The following is a 12,215-nucleotide window of genomic DNA, read 5'->3' on the forward strand; positions in this document are numbered from 1 at the left end:
CTACTTGTTTTCTATATACCAGCTATATTAATCAATACACTCCCAGGGACACAGTGAGTGGGTAAGGGATATGGAAACTTGGCAGCAAGCATTAGCTCAACAAAGAAATCCTCTACTTAGTTGTATTTTAACAATATTAACTCCCCTAGAAGCTCTGCATTGTTAGAATATCTTAAGCTTCCTGTGCTTCTCTGGTTGGGAGGCTGTGAACAATCACATGTGTAGCTGTAAGAGTCCGGAAACCTGTCAGGCAAGTTAGAGAGCTATCTGAGGGATTTGAATTGGAACACACCTATTATACTCTGGAGACTTATTAACTAGAGCTCTAAGTTGATTTTCTTACAGAGAAAGGTGGTCGGCGATAGCCCCCCGTAAATATCAGAGGAGTTGGTGAAAGTCATGAAATAGTAAAACAGACAGATTCTGGTTTAGGCCTCTCCTGCATGACCTTGTCATGGGTGGGAACTCCTGTGCTGGCTCCCGGCAGTGGTGGTCCAGTGGTTAAGACTTCCAGGCTCCCAATGCAGGAGGCGCGGGTTCTATCCCTGGTCAGGGAACTAGAACCAGCAAGCCTCGATTAAAAAGATCCCACATGCTGCTACTAAGACCCTGCAGCTAGATAAGCAAAAAAATTTTAAAAAGAACCTTCCATCACTAATGAGTGTATATCACATAGCCTGTAAGTCATATTATGTTTTTAAAGACTTCTGTACATTGACAATGCCCACTTTTTTTTTTTTTTCCCAAACATTGATCTATTTATTTGGCTACTCTGGGACTTAGTTGCGGCATGCAGGGTCTTCGATCTTCGTTGCAGCATGCAGGAGCCTTAGTTATGGCATGCAAATTCTTAGTTGTGTTACATGGAACCTATTTACTTCCCCATCCAACCATCTCGTCCTTTGTCGTCCCCTTCTCCTCCTGTCCTTAATCTTTCCCAGCATCAGGGTCTTTTCCAATGAGTCGAGAATTTAATAAACTTGACTTATGATTCCATTTTATTTAAAGTATATTTATTTAAGTTTTTAAAATAGATAATACATCATTCAAAAAATCTGAATAAAATGTATACTGTGAATTATCTTTCCCATGCCTGTCCCATGTAATAGTGTTAACTTCTTAATGTTTTTTAACCTCTTAATATTAAGTGATGTTTAGTATTCATTCTTATGTATACTTACAGACATATTTTACAACATGATAAAAGAAAATATATACTTTATTTTTGCAGTTGTTTTGTTTGGAGTTGATTTCATCTCGGTATACTAATGATTCTTTTTTTAATCTTCTGGACTCTTTCATACTAGACTGATGATGTTTTTGAATTATCCTTTTCCACTAGTCATGGATCACTGACCCATGGAATTGTCTAAAATTTCAAAACTCTAACAACTCACTCAAATATAAGTTTCATAATAGTTTTTGAAGAACTCAGTAGCTCCAAGGAGGTATGGGAGAAATTGCTGTCTGTTCCACTAATAAAATCATATTATACCACATCTATTGTCCCCTTCTCCTCCTGCCTTCAATCTTTCCCAGCATCAGGATCTTTTCAAATGAGTCAGCTCTTCACATCAGGTGGCCAAAGGTGCCGGGAGCCACCAGGGGAGATCCCACCCATGACAAAGGTCATGCGGGAGAGACCTGACAGGCAAAGGCAGATCAGGCCTCAAGGGACCACCTGAATCTGCTCGAGCATCTACCCCCAAACCAGAATCTGTCTGTCTTACTATTTTGTGCCTTTCACCAACTCTTCTGACATTAACAGGGGGCTATCCCCGACCACCTTTCTCTGGAAAAAGTCAACTTAGGGCTCTAATTAAAAAGTCTCCTGGGCATGATAGGAGTGTTTCAATTCAAACCCCTCTGATGGCTTTCTAGCTTGCCTGACACATTTATCCATAGTCTTACAATTAACACACATGATTGTTCACAACTCCCCAACCTTGAAAGGCATGGGAAGCCAAAACATTCTAAAAGTCCTAATGAGCATAGAGTCCTTTAAGGGATGAAAAATTATTAAAATAGATAGTACTGGTAAAGGGCTTCATTATTGGGCCAATGCTTGCTGCCAAGTTCCCATATCCCTTATCCATTGTGCACCTGGGAGTGCATTAGTTAACATAGTTGGAATGTAAGAAAAACAAGCAGCAGCCTTGAAATTAACCACATCAGACCTTTGAGCTAATTGGTTCTTTCTTTGTTGTAACTTACTGCACCTTTGCTCTATGAGAATGTAACTCTGTTTAGCACTTTCTGAGGCTGACATAGATTAGAAATATAAAGAAAAAACACTTCAAGGGAAAATAAGTTTTCTGGTTGAACAGCCTTTATCAAAAAAGGGTCATAAAATGTCCACAGGCCTCCAAGGCCAGAAGATATTGTACACAACATTGTTTATGGGAAAGGTATGCAGAAAAAATCCTGGTTTTGATAAAGACAAAACAGATGTAATGTTTAGGCTGACTCTGTATGACTTTGCATCTTTCATTTCCCTCTATGTACAAGTCAAGGTAAAAAAGTTCCTTTTGAAAATAAAGTATGGGCCTCGCTCACTGAAGCTTGGTCTCCCTGTGTCATTCTTTTTTTCTTTTCCCCTCCTTTTCTCTCTCTGTTCTTCTTTCAGGATGACTCCTTAGAACACAAGAGCTTTATTGGCTTTCTGTGTTAATCAAGGAAGATCAAACCTCTTTGTCTTCTCTTTATTCTTTCTCCTTTATTCTCTTATTGTTTGACCCCGGACTATCAGGTTTCAATCCATTATAAGACCCTTGTCATCTCTCTCTCGCCAACGCCATCTTTCCTAAGGGTACCCTAGGATCCTGCTGGGGCTGGACCCCAGCACAAAGGATTGGAGTTTCAGCTTCAACATCAGTCCTTCCAATGAATATTCAAGATTGATTTCCTTTAGGATTGACTGATTTGATCTCTTTGCAGTCCAAGGGACTCTGAAGAGTCTTCTCCAACACCACAGTTCAAAAGCATCAATTCTTTGGCACTCAGTTTCTTTATATTCCAACTCTCACATCCATACATGATTTCTGGAAAAACCATAGCCTTGATTAGTCGGACCTTTTTTGGCAAAGTAATGTCTTTGCTTTTTAATATGCTGTCTAGGTTGGTCATAACTTTCCTTCCAAGGAATAAGCGTCTTTTAATTTCATGGCTGTAATCACCATCTGCAGTGATTTTGGAGCCCAAAAAAATAGTCCGCCACTGTTTCCCCATCTATTTCCCATGAAGTGATGGGACTAGTTGCCATGAGCTTAGTTTTCTGAATGATGAGCTTTAAGCCAACTTTTTCACTCTCCTCTTTCACTTTCATCAAGAGGCTCTTTAGTTCTTCACTTTTTGCCATAAGGGTGGTGTCATCAGCATATCTGAGGTTATTGATATTTCTCCTGGCAATCTTGATTCCCGCTTGTGCTTCATCTAGCCCAGCATTTCTCATGATGTACTCTGCATATAAGTTAAATAAGCAGGGTGACAATATACAGCCTTCATGTACTCCTTTCCCTATATAGAACCAGTCTCTTGTTCCATGTTGTTCTAACTGTTGCTTTCTGACCTGCATACAGATTTCTCAAGAGGCAGGTCAGGTGGTCTGGTATTCCCATCTCTTTCAGAATTTTCCACAGTTTATTGTGATCCACACAGTTAAAGGCTTTGGCAAAGTCAATAAAGCAGAAATAGATGTTTTTCTGGAACTCTCTTGCTTTTTCCATGATCCAGCAGATGTTGGCAATTTGATCTCTGGTTCCTCTGCCTTTTCTCAAACCAGCTTGAACATCTGGAAGTTCAAATCCCTTACAATTATACAGTGGAAGTGAGAAATAGATTTAAGGGACTAAATCTGATAGAGTGCCTGATGAACTATGGACAGAGGTTTGTGACATTGTACAGGAGACAGGGATCAAGACCATCCCCAAGAAAAAGAAATGCAAAAAAGCAAAATGGCTGTCTGAGGAGGCCTTACAAATAGCTGTGAAAAGAAGAGAAGCAAAAAGCAAAGGAGAAAAGGAAAGATATACCCATTTGAATGCAGAGTTCCAAAGAATAGCAAGGAGAGATAAGACAGCCTTCCTCAGTGATCAGTGCAAAGAAACAGAGGAAAACAATAGAGTGGGAAAGACTAGAGATCTCTTCAAGAAAACTAGAGATACCAAGGAAACACTTCATGCAAAGATGGGCTCAGTAAAGGACAGAAATTGTATGGACCTAACAGAAGCAGAAGATATTAAGAATAGGTGGCAAGAATACACAGAACTGAACAAAAAAGATCTTCATGACCCAGATAATCACGATGGTTTGATCACTCATCTAGAGCCAGACATCCTGGAATGTGAAGTCAGGTGGTCCTTAGGAAGCATCACTATGAACAAAGCTGGTGGAGGTGATGGAATTCCAATTGAGCTATTTCAAATCCTAAAAGATGATGCTGTGAAAGTGCTGCACTCAATATGCCAGCAAATTTGGAAAACTCAGCAGTGGCCATGGGACTGGAAAAGGTCAGTTTTCATTCCAATCCCAAAGAAAGGCAATGCCAAAGAATGCCCAAACTACCGCACAATTTCACTCATCTCACACGCTAGTAAAATAATGCTCAAAATTCTCCAAGCCAGGCTTCAACAATACGTGAACCGTGAACTTCCAGATGTTCAAACTGATTTTAGAAAAGGCAGAGGAACCAGAGATCAAATTGTCAACTATGTTTATAGAACTGTTCAATTTTGCCGATAAGGTCCCTGTGAAATGGTCTGTCCATTGGCTTTTATTTACATTCCATGATTGCTACTGACGTTGAATGCCTTTTCAGATATTTGAGACATTTCCTGACATCTTTCATTACTTGGTAATGATTTGGTAGCAGATTCAACACAGCTGAGCTGAGCACTTGTATATATAAAATCTCCATATGGAACAAAAATACAAAATAGTGATCTTTGGAGATTGTAAATACAAGAGTATTCATTGAACTGCACTTTTGTATTTTATACACTTTTCTGCATTTTTAATATTCCACATGTGCAAGTATATAAAAAAACTCAAAACACAAAAGGTGAACAAACTCAGTCCCACCTCATCCCCCACAGAGTTTCCAACACATCCACCCACTTTCCAACTCAGCCCTTCCTAGTAACATGTTTTATCAGATTCTTATGTCCTTGTAGTGTTTTTTTTTTTTCCCTCATGCTGCTTCTGCTGCTACTGCTAAGTCACTTCAGTCGTGTCCGACTCTGTGCGACCCCATAGATGGCAGCCCACCAGGCTCCCACATCCCTGGGATTCTCCAGGCAAGAACACTAGAGTGGGTTGCCATTTCCTTCTCCAATGCGTGAAAGTGAAAAGTGAAAGTGAAGTTGCTCAGTCCTGTGCGACCCCATGGACTACAGCCTACCAGGCTCCTCCGTCCATGGGATTTTCCAGGCAAGAGTACTGGAGTGGGGTGCCATTGCCTTCTCCCCTTTCTCATGCAGAGAAAAGCAAATATTGTTACATACTTATTTACATATATCCCTTTGTTCACAAAAGCAGGCTTGCTAGTTACTGTAGGGAATGTACTTCACTTTTTGTGTACACCTTGGAGGCTATTTCATGTCAGTACATAGTCTCCTTGTTCTTTTAAAAATTTATTCATTGAAAAAAAGTCCGATACTTTGGCCACCTGATGCGAAGAGCTGAGTCATTTGAAAAGACCCTGATGCTAGGAAAGATTGAAGGCGGGAGGAGAAGGGGACAACAAAGGATGAGATGGTTGGATGGCATCACTGACTCAATGGGCATGAGTTTGAGTAAACTCTGGGAGTTGGTGATGGACAGGGAGGCCTGGTGTGCTGCAGTCCATGGGGTCGCAAAGACTTGGACATGACGGAGTGACTGAACTGAACTGAAAAAAAAGTTTGGAGGGGATCTTAGTTCCCTGGCCAGATATTGAACCTGGGCCCTCAGAGTGAAAGCATGGAGTCCTAACCATTGGACTGACTGGGAATTTCCATTCTTACATTTTTTAAAAAGTTGCCCAGTATCCCAGAGTATGAATAGTCCACCTCTTGCTTATCGGGTTGTTTTTCACTTGGGTTGTGAGTAAAATCTTTTGCTTCTACAAACAAGGCTGCAATGAATAATCTTGTATTTAAGCCATTTCACATGGCAGCAAGTATATGTTTAGGAAAATTTTCTACCAGCTGGATGACATGGTCAAAGACTAGAATGAGATCCTAGCAAATGCCCTCCATAGGGTTTGTGGCAACTACACTGGCAGAAGCACAACGTCTGCAACCTCTCTCCTCAGCTGCCATACGAAGAGGAGGACTCTGGTAACTCCGTGCCATTTTAACGTGCATTTGTCTTACTCCCAGTGAGGTTTAGCATCTATTCTTCACTCCCACCTTCTTGAAACTTTCTTCCTATGGACTTTCTAGGCTCAATCTCCTAGTTTTTTTAGTATTTCTTTTTAATTCTGCCAGATAATAATGTGATGGTGATGTTTAAGAACCAACATTGCTGACACTAAGAGAGCAAGTGTGTGTCAGGTGTCTGCCAAGCCATATGCTGTCATTGCCTTATCTGACTCTCACAGTATAACAAGGTGGGTACTGTTATCTCCATTTTATGAATAAAGTCACTGAGGCAGAGATATTTTCTAACTCACTCCTGGTCACATGAGTAGTAATCAAGGAACAGGAATTGAAATCCAGTTTTGGGGCTACCCTGGTGGTAAGGAATCCACCTGCCGATACAGGAGACATGGGTTTGATCCCTGATCTGGGAAGATCCAACATGCTGCAGAGCAACGAAGCCCATGTTACATACTTATTTACATATATATATATATATATATATATGTACATATATATATATATAGCCTGTGCTCTAGAGCCCAGGAGCTGCAACTGCTGAAGCTGTGTGTCCTAGAGTCCAAGCTCTACAACAATAGAAGCCACTGTAATGAAAAGCCAACACCACAACTGGAGAGTAGCCCCAGAGAAAAGCCCAAGCAGCAATGAAGACCCAGCACAGTAAATACAGCTTTTAAAAAAGAAAGAAATCTAGTTCTGTCTGAGCTCCATGAAGCCACCGTCTTATACATCTTTTACTGAAGAAGGCAGTATTAGGGATTGTAGCACAGGGCAGAGATGAAAGGGTTACAGCCAGAAGAACCAGAAGAGGGGATTCAGGCTCTGCCACTCAGAAACCAGGTGACTTTGGTCAAATGATGGGCACTCTACCTCAGTTTCTTCATCTTTAAATTGAGGCAGAGCATCATGATGATGGTAAATAGTAAACATCAAAATACACACATGAATATACATGCAATGAATATTAGGGAGCACCCACTCTGTCAGGCACTGTTCTCACTGCTGGTAACATAGCAGCGAACAAGCAGACAAAAATCCATGCCCTGGAAGTATGAACAAGAAAAATTTGTAGAACATATCAGTCTCAGGTAGTGAAGAGTGTTGGGGGAATAATGAGGGCAGGAGAGGAATTGGGAGGTGACTATTTTAAGTAGAGTGGTCTAGATCAGCCTCAATAAGGTGAGATTTGAGTCAAGGCCCTGAAGGAAATAAAGAGGGACTCAAATGAGATCTGAGAGATCATTTTAGGCATTGGGAACCATGAGAGCAAATTCTCTGCTGAGGTGGGAATGTACCTGGATCACTTGCGGTGCGACAGGGAGAGCAATGTGGCTGCAGGAGTGAGGGAAGGAGCAGAAGGTGGAGAGGTCACAGCATGAGATCGTGCAAGGCCTCTGGTTAGCAGTGGGGACTTTGGAGTTCCTCTGAGCTAGATAGGAGAGTGGGGGGTTCTTAACGAAGCGTTTAGAGAGTTTTTCCTATCCCCAGAGGTAAAATCGGGGGTTGGAGGTAAGTTGCATCCGAGACTCGGTGGCATCTGCTTTAAGATTTCATTGCTGTTCAGCAGGGAGGCCTGGGGGGCGCCACAAGGCCGTCCTGAGGCGGCGCAGGGTGCGCCACTTCAGCACTCTGGACAGCGCCACGCACGTTTCCCGGGGTCAGGGAAGCTGCAGATCTGGGGGCGGAGCCTGAAGAAGCGGCCTATTAAAAGCCGCGCGCCGCGCACAAAGGACTCACCCAATAGGTAGGAGCTTAAGGAACTGTCCAATTGGGAGCGTGGGGGCGATGACGCACCGAACGACGTTGAGAGGCAGAGCCTGTGGAAAGCCTCTATTCGGAGCGGGGATTGTGTGTGCCCAAGAGGCGGTCCTAAGAGCTTGCAAGAGGTCATTTTCGAAAGGGTAATTTGGAAAAACCGATCCTTGGGTGGTTTCTGCACCCAAATGGAAGCCGGTGTACTTTCCCAGGTTCAAAGTCTCCGTGAATCCCCAAACCCTTCCCTCCTTGGGGTCGACGCAACTGTGCAGAGGAGCCCCCAAAACTGGAAGTAAGGGGTTCTCCTTATGGAGTAGCATATGGAGTTCTCAGATGCAGAACGGCAGGAGTTGGGTTTGCTCTGGAGAGGAATTAGGGGTACCTCTGACGTTGAAATAGAAGTCCTTGCAGTCCTGGGGTCGGCTAATTGTCCCAAGAGCCTGGACGATGTTTTTTCTGATTCATTCAGAGGGGTTGAGAGCAGTCCTTGTGTGCTAGTCTCAGCCCCCACAGCCTGGGTGCCATGCTAGCTTTTTGGGAAATACCAGAAAGGCCATGGACCAGGACTTCTGACCTGTGTGGAACGACCTCTATGGACACTGTCTAAACATTCCAGCTTGTCCCCCCCACAGTAAAACAGAGTGGTAAGCCTGGACCCCTCTCCTTATCTTGGGCCAAGATTATAATGCATCACTCTGTGTCCCAGTCAGCTGTTTAGGATATGCAGTTTTAACCCCTCTTGGGTCTGGAAGGTGGTCCCTGGCAAAGTAGTGGACTTTTGCCACTGTATCACACTGAACCTCAGCTCAGTTGTTGCAGAACTCAAGCCTTTTTGTCGGTCTCTCAGCCTTTATTTTCACCTCTACTACACACAGGTTCTTTACCCCAAAAAATTGCTCTGGAGTACCACTCAGCCCAAGTCCTTTCTAGCTCTTTCCACGGCTCTCCGTTGTCCTCAGGATGAGGTTGAGAACTCCTCTGCTTCCCAGTCAAGCCCCTGCAATGGATGGCTCCAGGCTTACATCAAGCCACACTTTTCCCTTCTCATGACCACAATGCTCACTCACCTGAATATTAGCTCCTTGAATTCCACTGGCACCTCCCAGAATTTTCTGAGCATGCCAGTCCCTTGGCTAATGCTCAACACACCTTTTGGTCCCACTCAACCATACTGTCTCATTTGAGACACAGAATGCCTTCCTCTAACACTCTACCTGAGCTGGGAAAGGGCACTCTTGGTGCCTGGAAGCTCCTGGAGGGCTAGGACCAGGTTCACTGCCATATTCCCAGCACTCAGTACATGGCTGAAACATAAGCAATACCCAATAAACACGTTGTGTGAATGAAACAAATGAGCACAGTAAGTTTTCATTTATTCTGGAGTGGGTTAGAATGAGCATTTCAGCCAAAAATGTGTGCTGCATTGCTGCCCAAAATTGTGTCCACAAGTTTTAGAACAGGCCTGTGAAGGGAAGGAAGAGCCCCATGAGGCTCACACCTGGACACTGAATCCTGAGGCTCGACAGCCCAGCTGACTATACCAGAACAGATTAATGGTGAGAGAGAGAACAAATGAATGTTTCCCTGTCAGGTAGAGGGCAGTCGGGCAGCTCAGGCTGCACCTAGGCACAACCAGGGCCCCGGTGACTGCAAATCTACAGAGGTGTATGTCTCTGATTTTAGTCTCCACCATTGCTACTAAAGGCCCTCTTTCGTCTGAGGTCACTAGTCCCCAGTACTTACACCCTGTGATCAGTTCAAATTCCTGGCAAGGCCCTGTCCTTCCCTGTGACATCATCTCCTACCACCATGAGGTGTTAAGTCATACTTTCTCCCTTCCTACCTTCCCTTCAAAAGCACCCTTCAGGGTGATGTCTGGTCCCAGGTCATTGACCCCCATGGCCCATCCACCAAGTACCCTGTCCTGATCAACTCGCTGAGGGTGTAGGCCACCAATCGATCCTTGTGCTGAGGCTCCTGGTGCTGTCTGCTGTGACTCAGGAACACATGATGCTATCCTCCAGCAATACATGGGCCAACGTGCCTCTCCATAAGCCAGCTGCTGCCTACCATGGCCATAGCTGAGGAGGACCTGGAGACCACCTCCTCCACACTGGCCTCCAAGGCTTAGAGGACAACAGGCCTGGGAAAGCCTGGATCACATCTGAAGAGGTGAGGTGTGAGCAGCAAGGCCTTCTCCATGCTAAGGTATAGCCACAACTTGCTGAATCCAGCTTCCTGGGGTGGTAGGTCCCAAGGGCTGGGATACTGTCCATGGTCAGCTGCATCACCACCACCAAGGTCCTTGAGTGGAGTCAGGGTGACAAAGGACCTGTGATTGCAAGTGGGCTCCTCAGACAGGTACTCACTTTGCTGACAAGATGCTGTTGGCTCTGTGCTGTCCACACCTGACTACAGTAATCCTGATTGTGGCTGAGCAGCTTCCAGGGCCATGACAGCAGCAATGGTGGCTGGAACCTTTACCCAGCCTTGTACTGGGTCGACAAGTGTTCCCCCCAAAAGGCCTGTCCAATTCCTAACCACCGATACCTGTGAACCTAACTTTACCTGGGAACACATCTTTTTAGATTTTTTTTTAAAAAAGGATCATGGGAAGAATGCATCCGAGACCAGGGTGCGCCAAAATCCAGTGACTGGTGTCCTTACACAAAGACTCACAGGAAAAGTTCATGTGAAGACAGAGGCGGAGACTGGCATGACGCTGTCACAAGCCAAGGGATGCCTGGAGCCACCAGGAGCTGGAGGAAGCAAGAAGGCAATCCTGCTTCTTCCCAGTTAACTTGTCCTGACTGTGGGAGGGACTCGGTCAGGCCTCCATCAAAGATAAGCCACCCAGGCCCCGGCCCTTCCCCCAAGAGAGGACCATGGCAGCAAGTCCCAAGTCCCTGAGGACATGTCACCACAGGGACATCTTCCTCCGCTGCCTTCTTCGATCTTGAGATGCTTTCCCTTGTGGTGTCAGCATCCAGAAATGTGAATGGTGGCAGCACATGCTGTTGAGAAACCCACAGTGAAAGCTGTGTGGAGAATGCAGGTCCAGAGCAAAAGTCATGTGGCAGGCAGTATGGGAGTATTCCTCGCCATAGACTTCCGAGTGACACGGCTTATGCCCACACCTTTATCATCTCAAATACAGGATCCCAGGGATCTCGTGTGGGGCGTCTCTGTGGAGCCCCTGATTCGGTCTCCACTAGCACACATACTGAAGGGATACCAGGGCACTTCAGGCCCCATTCCCCAAGCTGGACCATTTGATATCCAGGGCCTCCTCTGCTCTGGCAGTTGACAAAATTCTTACGATGTTTTTTTATTTAGTGCAATCACCTTTCCTTCACCTCCCCAAGGAGGCAGATCTTTATCCTCTGAAGGCATGCTGGATGGTTTCTGCCTCAGCTGAGTGGCTGCATCAAGAATGGTTCACACTTCTCCCAACGGTCAAGGTTAACCAAGCACGGGAGGCCAAGGTCCCACCTGGAGCTCAGAACTTGAACAGTACGTGGTCTGAGAGTGGAGAGGCGACAAAACTAGATAGGTTTCTGCAGAGAGGCAGTCACCAAGGGGCTCCTTCCAGAGGGGCAGGTAACACCACTCTCCCCCTGGGGCAGGACCGGAGTTGAGAAGGGCTGCTTGGGGAGGGGGGTGCCGCTCCTCCACCTGCACACTGATGACCCCTAGGTGACAAATGTCCCCCAAACACTGTGCAAATGCCCAAGATGGAGAGGCATCCCAAAAGTGTACTCAGTGGAACAGGCCCTAGGAGGGCGCTGCTGGAGACACAAAGTGCCCTCCTTGCAGGGATGGTTCTGGGGCTGCATTCCCCAAACCTTGGGAACCTTCAGCCAGATTCAGCTGGGCTTCTTCAAAGTCAGCTAGTGTACTGAAGTACAAGATCACCTTACTCCACGGTGATTTGAAATTGCACTTAAAAACTCTATTAGAATTCATGGAGCAGAAAATGAACCCTGCCCAATTATGTATGAGCAAAACCCAAACAGCAGTGTGGGCCTCTGGAAGCTGCCCTGCAGGCCGTCGGGAGAATGGAGGTTTCGGAGCCGCTCCAACACTGGGTCTCTGGCCCTG

Source organism: Bubalus bubalis, chromosome 9 (genome assembly GCF_019923935.1).
Source record: "Bubalus bubalis isolate 160015118507 breed Murrah chromosome 9, NDDB_SH_1, whole genome shotgun sequence".
Lineage (NCBI taxonomy): Eukaryota > Metazoa > Chordata > Mammalia > Artiodactyla > Bovidae > Bubalus > Bubalus bubalis.